Consider the following 21,222-nt stretch of genomic DNA (forward strand, 5'->3'; position numbering starts at 1 on the left):
GCAAACATCTGTCCAGTCGTGTCATTATTGTAAAAGAAGTCAAGAAATAAATTTCGTAATAAAACTGGTTGATTAAAAACAAATATATTTAATTAGGAAACGATGTGTGCATTTAGCTTTTTGGGTATATTCTCTAAACGCGCCACATGTGGAGTCTGAGGTAGACATCAGGGATCGTGTGTCTCCTGCGATATAAAAGCTAGCAGAACTCAACGGCATGAATCAAACAGATGTAACTCCGCCTTGTGTTTCCACGGTTCTTAACAGCCACCGCGTCTTGCGCCTCCACCAGTACCGAAGGTAACTCCTTCGCGTGCGTAAAGCTCCTGGACACCATGAGGACGTCGCGCACTGAATCACTTCTTCAAACATCTACAGACTAACAGAAAACACAAATATTATTTTGTTTTAGTAGGCAAGACGGGAAACGAAGAAGTATTTCAGGTGAATTTGTGCACATTTTGGCTTCTGCCGTGCGTATTTCCGCTTGAACTGATGCCTCACACTCGAGCCGCTGCGCGATTCGATTATTTTCTGAAGAGTAAATAATGTGCAAAGAAAATAAAGGATCCAGAGGGAGCTAACTGTGGACTCATTGGGATTTAATGGTCGGTGCCCTCAAAAACAAAGATTCAGTCAAACTTATGGCGTGAAGGTAAGGTGCGCTTTGTTGTTATTTATCCGTTTTAATTGATAAAAGAAAACTTGACAAAAAGGTCATTCTAACTTTTAAAATACGTAGCTGTGTTACGGTGACGTTCCTATTTCTCTAAATGACTCTTTGGGTGACTGAACGCGTACATGGAGGTGCGATTTTATTTTATTATTACAAGAGTGTGTGCGTGCGTTATCGATCAGGTTGTGATTTAGACTTGCTGAGAGAGAAGATCTAGAGTCTAGATTCTAGACAGTTCCCTCTCATTATCCAGCTCAGCTCTAAGTAAATGGGGTGCACTGTATGTCTTGGACCCGATCGGTGTGAGTCTGTGGAGCCGACCTTCCCCACCGAGTTATCAGACCCGACCCGTTAGTTTCCCAAACGGTGATCAGAGCTGGACTCTGACTAGGAAAGGCGGAAGGTCTTTGACACTGGGCTTCAAAGCCGCGCAGGTGGTCGCTGTTCCGGCTGCGCAACCTTCCCTGTGCCCGAGCTGCGCTGCGAGGGCAGCCTTAACAAGCTCAAAACAGCAGGGGAAAATAAAAGAGACACACGCAAAAAAGCAGGACAGTTTATCAATCTGTGGCTCTTCTGATGTACCCTTAAGCGTGTTTAGGCTCTTGTGACAGAGATTCTATATGTTCTGGTTTTCTCTTTTTAATAAGATTGAAACGTGTGAATGAGTCAGTCTCCCCACACTTCCCCAGTTTGTCCTCTTGCTTCTTTAAGATGCTGCGTGTAGTTAGTCTACTTTTCTTATGTGAAGCAAGTGTGCGTGCGTGTGTGTTTGTGTGTGTTGGGGATGAGGGTGGCAGTCCTGACAACAAATCCTCTCAAATGTAGAATCAGCTGAGATTTGGTAAACAGTTTCAGAAGCAATGTGAACATCTGAGGAGATCAGGTGGCACCAGCCCCTGTTTAGAAGGCAAAGCTAAACAAACACTTTAGTTGAATGAAATTGTTTCTGAATGAAAAAATAAAAAATCCATGGGCTGGTCTGTAGTGAAAGCATTTCAGAGTTAAATACCGGAGGATCAGCTGAGAGGGGCTGCTGATGTGAGTGTATTTGGCATTTATCCAGTGGCAGCACCGGACAAATATTGGATTCTTACACCCTCCTGTCCCTTATCAGTTACTCTGCTTTGTGAGCAGAACAGCTTCACTAGAGCTGCTTGATGCAGTGTTAGTCAGAATCCCAAAGCTTCGAGGAATAATTCACGTAAAGAAACATGTACGTTTTATGTAACAGGAAAAGGAGACTTGCTAACAAAAAAGTCATGTGATGTGCAGGATCTTGCTCTGGAATTGATTTGCACTGCAAGTGAGTGTCTGGAAAGAAGATATTGAAATCATGGTGGCATAGAGACAGAGGAAGTAACTGAGGGGTTTAGACTAAGCTACTTGCTCCTGTTGCATTCAACAGAAACTGTTGAATTAAACAAAAACCGAGCATCGCTGTTCATGCAGATTATTCCCAATTATAAACCCAAACAAAAGTTGTTTGTTCACCGAGTTCTGCCTCACGATCCAGTGTGGGAAATCAATATTTAAACAGACACGTTTGAATGGCTTTGACCAAGAATCTATTCAAATGCATAATTATGATTACAACACAGTTTAAAAACTGAGATGTTCCTTTCCTAAAAAGCTATTTCAACAGGATAAAAAATTTCAAAAACAGCCTGCCTGGCCTCACCATACAAAGTAAAATTAGTCTGGAACCTCCGTCTAAATTTTCTATTTCCAAAGGGGATGATAACAACAGAAATGCCTCAAGACACAATTGGACAGACCTGCAACCAATCAGAGTAACAAAGCGTGGGATGGAGCGGGAATGATGTGCTTCACTAGTGTTTCTAGTTTTTTCATCTCAGCCCCCCACAGTAAAAGATAAATGGTTGTGATTGTCTGGCCAGAGTAAAGTGGAAATCAGTTTGAACTAAACGAGGGCCAGATGCATTCTGCCAGAGCAAATTATATACATTCTGCCAGATTGGCCTCTCGAGCTAACAAAAAGATGCAACAACTCCATTCTCCCACCAGTGCCACGACATCCTGCTGGTGTATTGAAATCAGTAACAGTTTTCAGTGGGGCCATCGTTGAAAACTGCAAATTGATACTTTATTAAAGTATATATATTTTTTCTTTGACTGAAATGGAAGGATTTGGAGGGGTTGTCCTGACCAAGTGAAACACTTCATCTGATCCAGAAGACCAAGCAGGTGATGAGGCGTTAACCTCTATTGAGAGGGGGTCATTTTGTTGATTAGATGCACACAATGACCCTCTCAATAAAGGCTAACTCATCAGGGGTAGAGATGAGGGGTACCCAGAGTAGTTTCTGCTCATTCAATTAAAATAGACAGCTACAGCTTATAAGTTTGACTCCCACATTCCAGTCAGCTCCTCGGATGAGAAGCGAAACGTCTTCAAGAAAAAAAAAGAAGTCCAGTTGCCTTCATTTTATACTCTTTTGGATTACCATGACCTGGATGACTGAGAACCTTCACCAGTCACTTAAATATCTATTGTTACTTTAATGTCTGGGTCCCGACCTTAATTGTTACAGCCACTGTCTTATTCCAAAAGTGAGTCCAAATGAACTGCTGGGAGTATAGATAGATTTTTACATAAGTGTTGATTTTTTTTATATCTTATAAATGTCCATCTACATTTGAAATATGTCAGAGTGCCCCAGTCTTTAGTAGTTCCACAATGCGTGACAATATATTTCAATTTTTTTTCTCTTCTATTCTAATTCTGGAGGGAGAGATTTTTATTATCCATAGTTTTTTCACATTAGTTGGACTTAAGTAAAATTTAATAACTGAATGAATGAAATGGTAGGATGGAGAAAAAAGTAGAACTCTTCCTTAAAACAAATTACAAGAAAGACAAATCTAAATAGGAATCCAGTCTGTCTGAATATTAAAAGTAGATAGAAGTTGAATAAAACAAAATATTTTAGAGCTATAGGCTTATGTTCTCTTTAGAGGATATATTACGGTATTCCAGTGTTAAAATATATTATTATTATTTTTTAACATTTGTCTCATGTTACATTTATTAATTATATTTTGATGCAAGTGAAATACCAAAATACATAAAAATATGTATTAATTAAAAAAAATTCCATTCAAACTGATTAACACTGAGCAGCGACACTAAAGGAGACCACAATGTCTCAAAGAGAACATGGGAATAGAAAAAAATGACTTCATATGCAATGTCTTTGGAATTCTTTTCATTGTCTGATGACCATTTGTGATCAGTTTTCGACTGGCCTAGAACGTTACAGGAGTGGACAACTTCAAAACACAAGTTCTGCCACAGTAAGCAAAATGAAAAAGCTCTGCAGCAGCAATGTTTATCATGAAATAAAAAAATAAAAACATCAGGAGTGCTCAGGAGCTTTTGTGACCTTTGTGTGGTTGTGCTTCAGCTGCAAGTAAGCAGGGATTTAAATATGACTGGTTAGCATTTTCCCAAACTGGTCGCTCACAAAGCCCTCAGGCTTGTCCTGTAAAGGATTGCTAATTTAAACAGCAATGCAATGGTTGTGTATGTCACTAATGCAGCACGGGGCTAATGTGACATCCCAAAGCACAGCTGAGTGGTGCATATCCCGTGTCTTACATCATATGCATGGTAGTTATGTGGCTGAAGTGGGTTGACAATGTTTTGACAAGTAAAGCATTTAATTTTATTGGATCTCTGCGAACACATCCATCTGGCCTACATCCTCGCCCTGCTGAAACGTGTTCCCTGGCATGTCAAATATGTCTCCACTCAAGGGACCATCACAGAGAAGGATATAAGGATGGAGGAGACAATTAGGTCTGAAAACCAGTAGGAGATGTATTATAAGCTTGTCGTGCTCCAAGTGGCAGAGCAGAAAGCTGCTTATTTTGCTTGTGCAATCATGCGTATTGCTATCTTTAGTATTTATAAACAATGTGGCACCTAATGAGTATCTGGAACCAGCCTTGTGTTGTAGGGAACAGGCTTTAATTCTGTTGTTCCTTACTTAATGTAGCATTTTAATACTTATTCTACAGTATTTGCAGTTTATTTTAATACTTTTGCATAGTTACTAAAGCAACTGGTTGTTCAAAAATTTAAAAATAACTTCAAAGGAACTGGTGGATGGAAGTTCATCAAAATGCATCAACAAAAACAACTTATTGGTTTTTGTCTTTTAGAGTCAGAGCAGAAGCTAAGAAAAACTTATAATGCCTAAAAAAAGGTACTTTGAACCTGTCCCAGAATCCCTAAGTTAGCGATGTACGGTTGAAATAAACATTCATGCACCTGATATTCCCCTGAGATGTGTGTTAGCTACAGTCAGATTGGAGCATCATAGGCAATCAGGCACCTATTTCTACAACCACATTAGCACTTGTGTATTAGAAAGAAGTGCAGAACTCACATCACTTACAATCTGTGTCCTAATTGGCTGTGGCTATGTGGGAGCCACATGGAAATTCAAAGGTAAATGCCTTAAAAACTCCTTTGAGGCTACCGCAAGGGAATTCTTTGAACAGCCTGGTCCTATAGGAGGGGAGACGTTGTTTCTCAAGTGACAAGATGACTATTAAACGAAAAGGGAAAGGCACGAAGCTTAATAGCAGAAGCTTGAAAGAAAAAGCCGTATTTCCCAGGAGAAATAAGAATTCTTCCTAGTTATCTTCCCAAGTTGTGTGTTGGCTCGGAATACCTTGAAACAAGAGCACACGGACCATTCAAAAGCATCTCTTTGTAGACTTTAGACTTGAGTAGCACCAATTCCAGATCATGCCAACTTCAGCAGATGACATGCCTGACACCAGAACCCGAATGGAGAACTCAGCTCTTGTGAATATGTGTCCAAACAATAAACAATTTAAGTGTGTGGAAAGGTCTAATTTCAGAACACTGATGAAAATCATCATGTTGGATAAATTTCTTTTCCTGTCTGGTGTTGAATTATAAAAAAAGACAACCCTCCAGTGGCAGTTTCTTTGACATTTGCCTACAATGGTTTTGTTTTGAGGACAAAGCAAGGATCCTGTATGACCTTTTCGGTCTTAGCTTTAATAACTTATTGTCAGACCAAATGCCTCCCAGTGTGCCTCACTAATATCTGATTATAGCAAAGCATTTAAAAGCCAAATCAATCACAATCTGGAGAAACATCTTCAATTTAGATTGATCGGCCCTAGTTTAGTAGGTGGTTGCAATCTCACAGAAAATAACCAATCCTGGTTTCACGCTTGCCACAACCTTAAACTAATTTCTGTGACTGGCTGGTATAGATTTCATGGTTGCTTGCCAGATTAGCTTTTGATCCAGCGTGAAAGGGCAGAGAAACACAAGTAACATGCAACTGCTAAGGATGGTGATCACGGATTAACAATCTTAAAATGTTGTCAGTTTAGTGAAAAGGTTATTTGATTTATTCTGGTTCATGTAATTTGAAAAAAAAAAATTAACCTGACTTAATCCAGGTGACGCCACTTGGTCTGACCCATAAAAAAAGCATCACTATGTTTGCTGATTAACTTTAAAATCTATTGTGACGCTGGAAATAATATGTGTCTACCGGCCAAGAGAACACTTGTCATCCAGAAAATCTTACCATATTTCAAACTTTGTGTATATTAAAGGGTCAATGTGTACTTTTTACCATTAATTGCTGGAAATTGAAATGTTGTTGTAAATGAATTAAAAGATGTCCAGTTGTTGTAAAACACTTGGTGCCATTCTATTTGCAGATGATACAACAGTTTTACTCAGGATCAAATAATGAGGAGGTGGCTGAAGTGATGAATGATGAACTGATTAAAATTAAAAACTGGTTTGATATAAATAGATTGACACAGAATTTTAACCCTTTAAGCGACAAAGTCGCAGAATTGCGACAAGCAGCATTGTTGGATTTAATAAGCCACAACAGCAGAAATGAGCCCTCACGCAGTTAATATGTTACACTGCGGGGGGGGCAGACACCTGTAACTTCAATCCAAGCAGCATTTGTGGGTGTGTACTATTCAAACTTTTGGAGTATTTAGAGCTTGAACCCCGCCCACCAGTCACAGAGTCGCGGAGGTTGTCAGAGCAGTCAGGTCGAGTGAGAGCGAGCGAGTGGTAGAGGGAAAAAACACAATGCCGAGAGGAATATTCAGTGCGGACGAAGCTCTTCGTGTAGTACTGGCAGATTCGGATTCGGAGGAAGAGTATTTCCTTTCAGAGGATGATCTGGGGTCTTCTAGCGAGACGGAATGCGTGGCTTCAGCGCGCAGCAACAGGGAGTCTGACGACACGCTTACACAAGCAGCCCATCCAGCCCTTACCTTGTCTGATGTTCCGCATCGGGCAAAGAGACGTGGCGGGGGGTGGGGGGGGTGGGGGGGTGGGGGGGGGGGTGATCGGGCTGGTGAAAACTCAGCTGGTGGTGGATTCAGCCCCGGGCGTGTAATCCGTGGGAATTGGAGCCCGAGGGGGAGAAACCGCAGGGTCGGGGAAAGACAGGTGGCGGGGCGGGGCGGGGGGGGGGGGGGGGGGGGAACCTCGAGCAGCTCGTACCGGGTTTGATCCTTCGATCCACTGTGCCAGGGGGTGGGGGGGTGGTTATCGGGCCGTTGAAAACTCCGCTGGTGATCGATTCAGCCCCGGGGGGTGTAAGCCGCGGGAATTGCAGCAGGAGGGGGAGGAACCATGGGAAAAAATCCCTGCTAGCAGGGGGCTGGCCCAACACAGCCTCAGTGACAATAATAATGATGATGGCTGGGTTAGTCTGGAAGAAGAGGAACAGTATTCCAAGTGGATCAGGCATTTTGATGAGCCAGTTGGATACTGTGGAGACAGGGATCTGTCAAATTCAGAACACATTGATTTTCTGTCAGTTTTTTTGGATGACCGATATGCTCACCAGTATTTAGAGAGGGAGGAACTGAAATCTAGCTCCAGATATAATGACTGGTACGATGTAACTGTCCCAGAAATGAAAGCGTTCATTGCCATTCAGTTTTGCATGGGGCTAGTGGAAAAGCCTGAGATTGAGGATTATTGGGCTGGCCTTTGGCCAACATACACACCTGGCTTCAGCAAAGTGATGTCAAGAAACAGATTTGAGATCATCCTTTCTTTTCTCCACTTTGTAAATAATGATGAGCGTGTTGAAAGGGGTCAGCCAGGTCATGACAGACTGTTCAAGGTGCGCCCCATTATTGAGATGATAATTCCACGCTTTTCATCCATCTATGGTCCGAAGAAAAAACTGTCCTTGGATGAAATGACCATCGCATTCAAGGGAAGGTCTACCTTGAGGCTGTACAACCCCCAAAAAACAGACAAATATGGCTACAAAGCATTTGTTCTGAGTGAGGCCAGCTCGGGTTACATTTTGCAGTGGTCCCTCTACACAGGACAAAGTGCAAATGATGATGAAAATGTAGGTGCCACACATTACATTGTTCATCAGCTGCTGGCCCCATATACAGGGAAAGGGCATGAGGTGTATATGGACAGCTATTAAACTTCACCAGCCATAGCTCGTGAGCTGGCAGCTAACGGAATTGGTATGTGTGGCACTGTAAACTGCAACAGGAGAGGGATGCCAGGCGGCCTGAAACCAGCCTAGTTGCCATTGAGAAGGGGAAATGTTCCCGTGTTCATGCAAAATGATAAGCTGCTGGCATGTGCATGGCATGACATGGAGCGTCTCACTCTGATGTCCACCATTCATGGCAACACATGCACAAAAAACACATCCGCACAAGGGAAAATGTGACTGGGTTTCGAGAAATAGAGAAACCAGTGTGTGCTGACAGCTACAACTCATTTATGGGAGGAGTAGACAGGTCTGATTAGCGAATGAAAACTTACCTCTTTCCAAACCGCTCAAGAAAATGGTACAACCGCATTTTCAATGCACTTCTTAGCATTTGTGTGGTGAATGCCCCCATTCTTTACACCAGGAGTGTTCCTGGTCCACACAAATCCCTGAAGGTCTTCATTCAGCAAATAGTGACTTCCTTACTTGAAGGCTACTCCAGGAAGCAGAACAAAAAAGGAGGAAGACCTTCATTGCAGCTGGGAGAAGTGCCTCAGAGGCTCACTGAACGACACTGGCTCCGCAATATAGACGATCGTCCAGACTGTGCCGTATGCTCAGATCGTACCCTCCCAAAAGGCCGTCGCCAGACAAAGTTTCGGTGCAGTCAGTGTGGAGTGGGTTTGTGTGCCGTATCTTGCAACGAAAGGTACCACACACTGAAAAACGACAAGCAATGTCATCTTGGTCAATAAAATAAAAGCAATGTCATCTTGATGAATAAAAAAGAGCAATGTCATCCTGATACTCAAGAAAACATAATATATATATATATATATATATATATATATATATATATATATATATATATATATATATATATATATATATATATATATATATATATATATATATACATATATATATATATCACAAAATGTGGCTCATACAGCAGATTTTTCTAATTTACAATATTCCTCTATCTCTAACCAGATTTAAGCTACAAGCTCTTTAAATAGTGATAAAAAAATCATATTTTACTGAAAAAACTATGGTGCCTAAAGGGTTAACAAAACAAATGTTATACTGTTTAATGATAAAAAAAACTGTGATGTGTCACTGGAAATAGAAGGGATTGAAATTCAAACAGTAAAATAAACTAAATTTCTTGGAGTTCTTATTGATGAAGACTTGAAATGGAAACCTCTTATTAGTTACATAAAAGGTAAAATTGCCAAATCCTTAGGAGTATTAAATAGAGTCAAGTTTTTACTGACTAATTCTGGTTTGTTGGCATTTCACTCATTGTTCCATACTTGACTTATTGTGTAGAAATCTTAGGAGCTACATACAAAAGCTATACACAACCCTTATTTATTTTACAGAAAAGAGCTTTGAGAATCATCAATTATAGTGGCTGTAGAGACCCATCAAACCCATTGTTTATTAAACATAAATTACTGAAATTTCATGATTTAAAAGACTGGAAAATCTTACAAACTATGCATGAAGCCAATTGTACTCTGCCAACAAACATTCAGGGGATATTTGAAAAGAGAACTAGTAATTACATGCTGAAAGAAACTGATGTGTTCACAAAACCCAGATTTAGAACTAAAATTAAGGAATGGAAGATATCTGTAAATGGTGTTAAATTATGGAATAACCTTAAAAGGGGGAAAAAACTGTCATTTAATATCTTAAAACATGTAACAAATTGAGTGTACAAAATAATTGTGAAAATGTAAATTAAATCAATGATCGTGATCACTCTGGAATTAAGAACAGGAAAAAGTTTTAAATGAATCTGTATGTGTGTCTGACAAATGGAAATAGTTTATAAATAGATTATTTCTTCTGGAAAAGAGGGCAGAAATTATAAGATGTTTTTCTTCATTCTGCTCCTTTTCGTTCAAATTAGATTTTTTGTTGTTATGTATATCTTATTGTTTATATGTTTTATTTGTTTTTATTTTGAATGAAATAAACAAATAAAAACATATTGGCGGCTTCATAACATATAAGCATAAAAATCGGGTCTAAAATATATGGTGCAGCAGTAGCTCAGGTGGTAGAGCGGGTTGCTTCATGATCGGAGGGTCATGGGTTCGATTCCAGCTCCCGCCAGGGGTATCCTGCTGTTGTGTCCTTGGGCAAGACACTTCACCCAACTTGCCTGTGTTAGTGGTGGTCAGAGGGGCCGACGGCGCCAAATGGCATCCTCGCCTCTGTCAGACCTCCCCAGGGCGGTTGTGGCTACAAGTAGCTTACCATCACTAGCAGTGTGTGAATGTGAGTGTGTGAAAGCGTCTTTGGGTGTCTTGAAAAGTGCTATATAAGTTCTATGCATTATTATTATTATTATTATTATTATTATTAAGTCTCTGGAAGACGCCATATTGGATGGCATATTTCCTTCTACTGAAACCCATGAGGACAGAATAATACATTTACTGATTTGTAACAAATGGTTATAAAACTTTCAGCATTAATAAATGTTCTTTTACAAATTTACCTCTTCACTCACTGCAAGTGATGAAAGGGAATCTGATGTTCTTGTCATTTTGCTGGAGGATGCACTCCTCCTTTTTGACCCTAATGGCCATTTGTTGGTATGGTCTTACTTGAACACAAAAATAATGTTTGCTTGCAATGCTTTAGGTCAGGGGTGCCCAATCCTGGTCCTGGAGGGCCAGTATCCAGCACATTTTAGTGGTTTCTCTGCTCCAACACACTTGATTCAGTGGTTGAATAACCTGTGTAGCACCTCACCAGGCACTGCAGAAGCCTGTTAATCACCTGCTGATTGAAATCAGGTGTGTTGAAGCTGAGTTAAAACTAAAACCTGCTGGATACTGGCCCTCCAGGACCAGGACCAGGACTGGGCACGGCCCCCAATCGCCAGAGAAACTACACGCTGTCACTTTAAGGGAAATTGAAGGCCCGATTTCTTTTTACTAGGGCTGGGACTTGATTAAAATTTTTTATCTAATTAATTACAGACTTTGTACTTAATTAATCTCAATTAATCGCATTTTAATCATTCAGGAAAATGTGTTCTCAAAGTAAAACTTTTAATTAAAATTATGAGACAGAGAATCAAACATTAGACATGGTTATTACTGTAAACTAAAGCTTTTAATAAAAAAATGTATATTATTTATTCAAATGTCACTGTGTGATATGAAACAAGACCCAAATAAACTAAAATTTATAATTACAAATAGAAAACACCTGCAAAGGGTTCCTGAGCCTTTAAATAGCACCTCTGTCTAGTTGAATGACTGAAATAAATTTGACTTTGCACCAGGTTCTAATTTTTCCAGTTTCACTTGTTTGTATAATTGGGAGTTTTTATTAGCATGACTACTCATAATGTAGTAAAAACACATAAATAAAAATCTTTCAAAATGACAGTAGAACAGGCACAAATATGATCTAGGACTTAAATGTACTAACTTTTAACACCAGAGCAGGCATGTCATATTCTGAGAATGATCAGGAACACTAACTGGTTCCAGTTGGATGACTGGAGGATGATGGGATGATAAAAGATCATGGCGAGGAAATAATGATCTGACGAACAGGTGAGCGGACCTTCCTTACATGGGAAGTCCTGATGTCACGTTAAGAAGGGGATGCTGCAGACCCGCAGATTCACACCTGCTGCAGGGAATCTGGTGTGATTTCCAGCCTGATCAAAATGTTCTCGTTCCTCGCTGCCCCTGATACACTTAAGCATCCGCCCCTTAGCTGATGACAGCTACAACACACCTCGCTGCTTAATGATAGTAATGCATGTGATGTTTAGACAGAGACTCGTCTCAGAAACGTATAATTCCCCAACAGAATTGTTTAGAAAATCATCAGAAAAGTTTCAGAGTGTTTCTGTTTTAACTTAAACTTCTGTTTTCAACTTTAAGACACGTTGTCTGTGATTCTTTACAGAGTAGTGAGAACATGAGCGTTCTCCCAGCGGCAGCCAGGTGCCTCTCGTTTGTCTGACTACTTTTCATAAACTACTGTTAGGGCACAGAATTATTCTGTCTGGTGCTTTCAGCGCTGCACAGATGTTGATGTTACGTAAATGTTAAAAATATAGCTTACCGCAACTTTTGTAAAGTTTCCAGTGCCACCGGGCAGCCGCAGCAGTATCGATCTCTGAAAAATGTCCGCGACACGGACTCCGTTGTTGTCTGGAAGTTTTTTTTTCCAAGTTAAGAAAAGAGGCAGACGTGTTTCCTAAATCCTGCATCAGTCCAAGCAAGGCAACTTCTTTCTGTTTTTATTACGTTTTGGTAGCCATTAGCACTGTGCATTGTTGTGTGTGTCAGTGATATTCAGTCTACGAGGAAATCGTGCAATGACAAAGGTTCCGCCTTGCTTGAAATGCAAGCTGCGATTAAATGCGTTAGTTTTTTTTAACGCGTTATTTTTTTCTAATTAATTAATCGTAATTAACGCGTTAAAGTCCCGGCCCTAGTTTTTAAACCAACATTTATTTTAATTAGATGTTTGAATATGATATAATTTGAATTAGAAACAAGAATATTGTCGAGCAGAACTCAAACTCATAAAAGAAAATGCTTATACAATTTCCCATTTAGTGAGGAGCCATGTTGCTTAATTTGAGGTGGTGACCCCAGTGCACCTTTAACTTATTTAGAATTTCACCATACGCATTCCAACCATTTCTCCCTCCCCTTTGTGCTCATATTTTCTGACGTTGCTGTGAGTTTGGATTGCCACATCTATCACAGCTGCTCTCCTATGCTCCTTGTCAACCACCATTGTGTCTGATTGTTTAGCCAGCAGCTACTTGTCAGTCTGGAACTTGAAGTTCTGCAGGATTTACGCTCAGTTGTACTCAGCCAATTTGCGGTGTGTTCTATGGGGACCTGGACACTTCTAACCCATACTTAGCTCACATTTTCTTGCACTATTCAAGCCACTTGCTCATCCCTGTCAAGCTTTCATCTCCTCTCCCTGGATGTGTTGGAACATTCCCAGGCACAGTTGTGGCTGTGTGCTCAACAGTGGCAGAAACCGATTTGGTGCCTATAGGTATGTGCGTTTGTGTGTGAATGCCGTTGAAATAGTATTGTTTGTCCATCCTCCAGGTTCGTCTTTTCTGGCTACATTTTTCAGTCAGCACCTGTTGCATCTTAAGTTCAAGTGTACACTTGCTAAAGCCATCAATCAGATATTTTCAAGTGGAGTTCTGTGGAAAGATTTAGAATAGTTTACTTATTAAAGCGAGGCTCTTGAACCACCTCAGTCCAAATGAAAAAAAGAAAAACATTCCTGCAGGGTTGATGCGCTAACAGGTAGAGGTGAAAGCAGCAGTGCATGAAGTAGCTGTTAGCATGTCAGTCATGGGAGTGTTGTAGTCGTTTTTTGCCATTAAAAAAACATTTAGAGCTTTTTTCCCTGCAATTCCAGCAGGGCTACTCTAGAAATGCTTCAGCTACATGTAAATTACTTCATAGTTACAATGAAAAAATCAGAGAATGACAACATGTATAATACATGAAGAGTTTAGAAAGGTGTGGAACACAAAAAAATCTATATTTTTAATGATTATTTCTGACTATAATTGGTCACTGTGAGTTTTTCATGTCGGCTGAACATGAAAATTGTCTCCTACACCATCTCCTGCATTAGCTTCTGATAGAAAAGAGAAGGTGAAATTCTAGGATTTGAAAATCTTCACATATCTACATCACACTGTCAAATTTTCATGGACTCACCCATCTTGACTCACGACAAGGAAGGCTGTTGTTGGTTAGCGCCTATGAAACAGCAGATGAGGTCTTGACAAGTAGACGCTAACTGTTAGCATAAGCAACTTCACAAGGCAGGAGCGGCTTCAGGCTTGTGTTGAGGCGATTCAACATCCATGTTTCAAGTCAGTAGTAGAGTTGCAATGTTGTTATTCAGTCTGAGGCGAGATGTCCAAATATCAGGAAATAAGACTCCACAACCTGCCGTCCAAAGCTCAGCTGTGATGTAGCTCACTTCTAGTACCTGGAAATGGTGCACCGGTGTTTTTATCCAAGTACAACTTACAAGGCATTTATTCCTACTAGAGACCACTTCAAATATACTGATTAAATGAGTGTTCATTTGAATTTCGGAGGCAGTTATCCACTTTGTTTTGGGCCTCTTTGAACAGTAAGACTTAAACTCGTTTTCTCTACGCTGTAAAAAGAGCTTTTTAGAACAAGTATGTAGTGCTCATAACTTTTCAACGAAAATCTTTTTTAACTTCAAGACCGTTTAACATGTTGCCCCACTCAGTATAAGGGCAACAATCTAATGTGAGATGGGTAATCTTTAGTCATTTTAGTGTCACTACAGATATTTCTATTCACAAAACGGATTTACAGGGGCATTAATATATTTCATTAAAACCAATGTTATTAAGAATGTTAGTAAAAACGAAAAAGCATCAACTGAAATGTCTCACTCTCTCAAATAATAATTAACTTTTTGCTGATGTTCATCCAGACTATACAGGACGTATTCTGTGTCTATTATTGAAAGCAAACAGCTTCACTACAAAAGAAATGGTTGGCTGCAGTTATTATAAAAAGTAAGAAAAGTTATGAGTTTTAGTATTAATATGAACGAGTGCTGGAGTAAAGTTAGGTAAAAGAACCGATTAACCTCTGGGTGTGATTCAAAATTACCGTCAGACTAGAAAAAGCTGCTGTTTTTCTGTGCGAAATGGATGGTTATGCTTTTATTGATACCAACACAATAACACTCAGACACAGAATGGTACAGCTTTTCACTTTATTTATCTGCAAGCAGCTGCTCGCAGCACCACACCTCAGGTTCTACCACTGCCAGGCTGGCGTTGGAATGCAGGCAGGATTACAAACTGCCTGATTTGACTGAATTAAACTCAGATGTGGATCAAATAAAGTAAAAGAAAAAAAATGTAAATCCTCACTTTATTTACTTTTCTCATTTTGTAGACAAGACAGCCGTTTCACACAGGCATAGTGAGACCTAAAAGAAGCCCCTGATTTATGAGAGGCTTATAAGCCTCTGCTGAGCAGACAAGGTGCATCAGGAAAAAGCAGAGGCAGAGCTGCTGTGAATGCTGATTTGCTTGTTCACACACCTGCATCCACTGCTGCCTTTGTGCCTTTATGTATCATGGTGTGCAATGGAAAAATAGCAAGGGGTGTGTGCGTGCGTGTGTGGGTGTGTGGGTGTTATGCACAAGAGACAAAACCAGTAGTTTGGTTGGATGATCTCTAGAACCTAATGAGGTCGATGGAGACTTGTTACCATCCTCCTCATCCTCTCCTTCCTGTGGGTGGATGGGTCATCATTTTCACTTTATATGGCTTGATTTGAGTTGGGAATGGCTTAAATTGCTGTTACAATAACTTTTTACATCTTAATGAGTCAATAATGGTGACAAATACATTGAATTAAACACCATTGAGTTGTTTGGCATAGGTCAGTTGTCATATTTTATTTTTAGTTATTTGTAATGATATGGCCTGTTGATACACCACATTAAATTAGTTTTTGTTTTCCTGTTATGTTGACAGTCAGAGAGAAGGCAGTTTTCTCTATGTGAAAAGGTCATTTCCTGCTATGACAACTAGGCTGTTTATGGATTATTGTATAAAGTTGGTGAAAAATGTGGATCAATATGAGCCAAAGGCTCATCAGAATTAAAGACAACAAGAAAAAAAACTTTAGTTTATAAATAATAACAGATTATTAAACTGAGCCATTTAATATTGACAAAATCGAAAGTTGAATGCAAAAGTCCATATGGAAGTTTGAGTAAATGTGTATTTTATGCAACAACTGTTAAATTTTTCAACCCAAGCTCTTTCATTTACTTCAGTTTTTTTAATATAATGCCAAACACAACAAAATCAACTCAAAACCATCCATCCATTTTCATCTGCTTATCCGTAATAGAGATGTGCCCAGCAAACTTCACCAATGAGGCGTCCAGATGCCTGAGCCACCTCAACTGGCCCCTCTTGGTGTGGAGAAGCAGCAGGTCTACTCTGAGCCCCTCCCAGATGAACAAGCTTCTCACCCTATCTTGATTTGGAAAAGGGTAGAATGCCCTCTCCAGGTCAGGGATGAGGTCCTGCCTACTTTGACAGACTGAGGTCTGAGGAAAATTGTGATTAAATCGACGATCCCGCGCCAGCGCAAACGAGCCCGCCTAGTTTCCAACCCGCTGATGTTTTGTTTTGATGTTTCTGCTAATTCAGACGTGCAGCGTCACAGCCTGGCTGCCCAATCTCTACCGCCACTCACTCACACTCCAGCCTCAGCTGATGGGCGTCTGCTTGCCCCTCCTCCAGGACTCCTGCAGCCCAGCACACCCGTAAGCATTCGTGTCCTTTTACGCTGCGATCCCATCGAGGGTTGTGAAGCGGAGCGGTGCATGCGTGTTGTACGCTTGAAATTTCACTCCCCTTCCGCGACTCCGGCGCCTTGGCCACGCGCCGTATCCGTGGAAATATGTCATTCGGCACCTCTGAATTAGCGGAAACATCAACACAAAACATCAGCGGGTTGGAAACAAGGCGGGCTCATTTGTGTTGGCGCGGGATCGTCGATTTAATCACAATTTTCCACATTAAAACGAACTCACCAGGTTGCCCAACCTCCTCGCTGACCTGCTTCCATGCTTGGTCCTTTTTGTTCCTATCTCGGTAGAAGAAGGAACTGGTGTTGTACAGCTCCGGGTGGTTCGCCACAGCGGTGATGAGTTTCTCCTCCATGTTGCGTGAATGAATGAACTAGCGTGTGTTTCTCTGACCCAAGCAGAGAGTCACATGACTACATAACCTGGCTCCTGATTGGTTGCCGCGGTGCATACTGAGATGGAAAGTTGAACCTGGCTGAACTTTGGCGGAGGAGGTGAGCAGCAAGAAACAGCGGGTGGGCGCGGACGAACGGCGCTGTGCGTGCCTGGACCGCGTGTGCGGCGCTGCTTCGGAGCGCGTCGGGTGCAGATGTGCGTTTCTGTACTGCTGAGCTGTTCATCCTGCTGCGGTAACACTGCTGCGTGCCTCAGCGTGCCTCCACATAGACTTAACATGGACGCCAGACGCAAAAAAATCTAGATGTGGACACACCGTTACTTCTGTTTTACCTCTCATCCACCCGCCCAGACTGAACCCCTCATGCTGGGTCTGCAGGAGCAGAATGTTTTGACTGTTATTTGTCCCCTGTGCTGGAGTTTAATAAATGATCCCTTTTTGTTTGAACTCTCATCCTGTTGTCTCTGGTCTGGAGTCTGTTGCTTGATTTAGAGTCCACACAGTAATGACAGGTAAATACTCACACAACAGTCTAATGTTCAATGTTGAAAATAAATTCACATTGTAACAGATCTGGATCTCAGTCCGCTGGGTTGTCGCTAGTTTCTGTCATTTAAAAAAGGCTGTCCCGGACCAGAATCATTATTTACATGTCTAGACTTCCTGGTTCCATAACGAATCACATGATTGTGAAAGGCTGCCAAGTTTTCAACACAAGCAGCTGTAATTCCACAACAAGCAGCACTAAAAAGTAAGAAACCACCACATTCTTCCAACTGATCAGCTGAGCTACACATGATGGGGCGTTCAAATGCACTTAGTAAAAATCAGTGCTTAACAAATCCACCTTCAGACATTCCCAAAAATTGATCAAATACAAGACAAACTAAACGTAAATCAACATCAAAACTGGCTACCCAACAGAAAAATCTGAGGGGGTGAGTGGCTGAGAACAGATGTTTTTTTCTTCTTCATGAACTGTGGCACTCAGATTTGATGATGAAGTCTAACTCTTCAATACTGTAGTTTTAAAGTAAATCAAGATCTCAGTGATCCATTTTTGAAAATTCTACTATTGATCTAAAAACAACTCTTCCATCCTTCCTGCATAAACAAGAGAGGCATTTAGAAAATGGGACAATTTAAGAAAGTGATTTCTGACACAGGTCTCTCAAATGTTTACAAAAGTCAACAAGATTACAATGAACTACACTTGCCAAGGCAGAGCATAAGAGTGTGAAACGCAAAAGAAGCTACTGATTCAAATGTCGGTTATTAAGTAATTGCACACAAACCTGGTCAATCACAGCCATGATGTTTTAATTTTTCGTCGTACTTCTCCACCTTTCTTGCGAAGCACTCTTGCCAACTGGTCTGAGTAATGGTCCAGCTGCGACATAAACTTTGGGATGAGCGGAATGGTGGTAATGCGCGTGAACTCTGCGCAAACCTGGGAATGTTTTTGAACAAAGACAAAAAAAAGTATAAGATTTACACACAAGAATCAATGACACTTTATTCATTAGCCGCAAATATAAGTCTTGCCTTGTTTTCCGTAAAAAGAGCTGGCCATCGACTTTTGAATTCTGCGATGAATGGCATGTCTTGAACAAAATCATACTGCCGAAGTGCAAAGGTTTTCTCCATTTTCTGCTTGATCATTTGATGGTTGTTCCTCTTTTTTACCTGCAAAAGCAGTTCTTCACGCGTTTTCTCAAGACTTTCTTTGTCTTCTCCAACTGGGTAATCAGGACAAAAATTTACTTCTGCTCTCCTGGGTTTCTTTACTTGGTTAAGGCTTGAGGAGTGAGTAGACTTTCTGCTTTTCATTGAGTTAATGCTCATTTCTTGGCAACCCAGACTCCTGAGCTTAGTGCGGTAGTTACCCATTTTGTATTTCAGACTGATTTGCCAACCATAACATCCCTGAACAGAGCCCTGCTCCTTCAAACAAGGATGTTTTATGATCAAAGCTTTGGCAACATCATCTAATTGTGCAGAAGTTGGGTATCCACTTGTGTACTTCATTATTTCAGAAGCCAGGGCCTGCAAAATGTCTGACCTGACTTTGAAACTTGGGTTCAGGTGCTTGCCTTCAGCAAGAAATGCCTGGTTTGCTCTTGACAGCTGCATTTCCACTTCATAGGAGAATGGAGGAATTGGAAATCTGCATGGCCAGCCTTGACATCTTAGTGATAAAGTTGAAGAAGTGGTTGAAGTTGAAGTGGTCGACTCAGAGGATGAAAGTATATCAGTGTCTGGAGTGGAATCATCCTCCTCATCAAAAGATGCATATGAAGTATAGTTGGGTCCTTGTGTTGACTGCCTGCTTGTTAAAATCACTTTCACTGTTCCCTTGTCTTGAACATCTGCAGCTGAAGTCAGGTTCATAAATTCACCAAAATCATTGTCCATGTACTGCAGTCTGAATTCTCCTTGAATTCTACATTGTTGTAGAATTTCAAATTAAAGGCCATCAACAGAGTCTGGTATTCCAAAAGGCAATGTTAGCTTGACACAGTCATCTTTTCCAAGGAGAATGCGAAGCTTTACTGGTGTAGACATTGAGTCCGTAGTCATACCCAAGTTTTACTCTGAAAAACAGAATAGTACAGACAGAACATTTTAGCATGCATCAAGTCATATTGGAGTTAAGCAAACAACTTTACAGTACACATTTCTGTTCTCATATTACCTGAACAATGTATGTATCTCTTCAGAGTAACCATTCGTAAACTGCCCACTTTGTAGTCCCAGAGGGGGTAACGATCCACAAGTTGACTCAACTCAATCACAGAAACACTGCTTGAAGAAGGATCCAGCTCAAATGATCTATAGTGTTCTCTGTACCATGAGTTTATTTTCTTCACTATGAAGACAAGTCCATCTTTCAAAACACACATGTGCACAATTTCGGCAAAGCCTGGCAGTCCACCAACGAATCCATGCACTATTATCATGCCACTTCTGAAGTTGATGCCATCAGCAGATACATTATCTGTTAGACTAACAAAAGTAAGGTCAGGGTACATCTGATGGAGGCTAACTGTAACCTCTTCTTTAAGGACATCAAGAGGGACTGTTGAGACTTGTGTCACCTCAAGAGTGTCTTTTTTACATCTTGATGAAATTATACTATGGCCAATCATCAGCTGATGTTTAGTGGCTAAAGACAATGTAATGTTTTTAAAACAGTTAGTGTGCCTCACAACTTGTTTAAAATAACTGTGCTTGAATTCAAACCTCAGAGTCCAAAAAGAAACAAGTGGACCAAAGAGAAGGATCAGTGCAGGATAATGTTCCAGGTAGTGGTGCTTGGGTATCAGTTTTTTTTTGTTTGTTTGTTTTTTAAGGAAAAGTGTGCAGTACCTGGATCTGTGCTCTGATTTCTTTGTCTCCAGGAATGTAATCGACTCATCGGTATGTAGTGGGCAAACAACGAGATCCACAATATCTTTTAAATCTAATATTAACTGCCAAGCTGGTTCATCTTCTGGAATTAGTTTTCCAACAATCAGTGGTATTAGTCTTAGCAAACACCAATTCTCATGCGAGTTGCCACCAATACTTCTTTTGCTGAGGAAAGCATGTGGCAATAAATGAGGCCAATTTGTTTCATCTCCCCATTTGTATGGGAAAGCTTGAATCAGTTCATTCAAACCATCAAGAGTGAAGTACTTCTTGGCTAAAAGCAATCCAGAGCATTCAGCAAGTTCAACGGGTATTATACCTTCAAAAAGGTCATGAGCCAGATCGGGGTGGGGGGGGGGGGTGGGGGGGGGGGGGTGGGGGGACCTGTTGTAACCTCAAAGAATGAAAGGCTCTCAGCTAAAACACATTTAGTTTTGACTCCACAACAAGGTTTTCCTTCTTCACATGCACTTGCTACATGTGCTTGATGTAGCTCTTTAGTTCTGAGTTTGAAGCCACCCTCTTTCACCTCTTATGACTGAATTTCACTGCGTGTTGCAGTACAAAAGCGACAAAAAACATCTCCAGAGAAACTCTCCACGAATCCAGCTAATCCATGGGCTCCAAGGTTGTCTGCAACTACACACTGAACAGTACCTCTGATAAATGTTCCCAGATGATCAATGAAAATTCTCTTTTGCTCCAATAAAACAAGATCATGCAGAATGGGCTCAAATTTTTTTTTATAAACAAATGTTTTCACATCTTCACTTTTACAGAGCAATGCAAGATAAATTGAGTC

General features: G+C 40.7%; 1 protein-coding gene across 2 annotated transcripts in view; it reads left to right on the top strand.

Annotated features, from left to right (window-relative positions):
• Positions 1–235: 235 nt before the first annotated feature.
• The window catches only part of drd2a (dopamine receptor D2a), a 126,321-nt gene continuing 105,334 nt past the window's right edge, over positions 236–21,222 (top strand). Inside the window, exon 1 of one of the 2 annotated variants that reach the window (XM_054742687.2) lies at positions 236–444. The gene's annotated coding sequence lies outside the window, so the exon portion shown is untranslated. Of the gene's footprint in view, positions 656–21,222 lie in introns of both variants that reach the window. The other variant, XM_054742686.2, reaches the window with a different exon arrangement.

This window comes from Nothobranchius furzeri, chromosome 13 (assembly GCF_043380555.1).
Source record: "Nothobranchius furzeri strain GRZ-AD chromosome 13, NfurGRZ-RIMD1, whole genome shotgun sequence".
NCBI classification, from domain to species: Eukaryota; Metazoa; Chordata; class Actinopteri; order Cyprinodontiformes; family Nothobranchiidae; genus Nothobranchius; species Nothobranchius furzeri.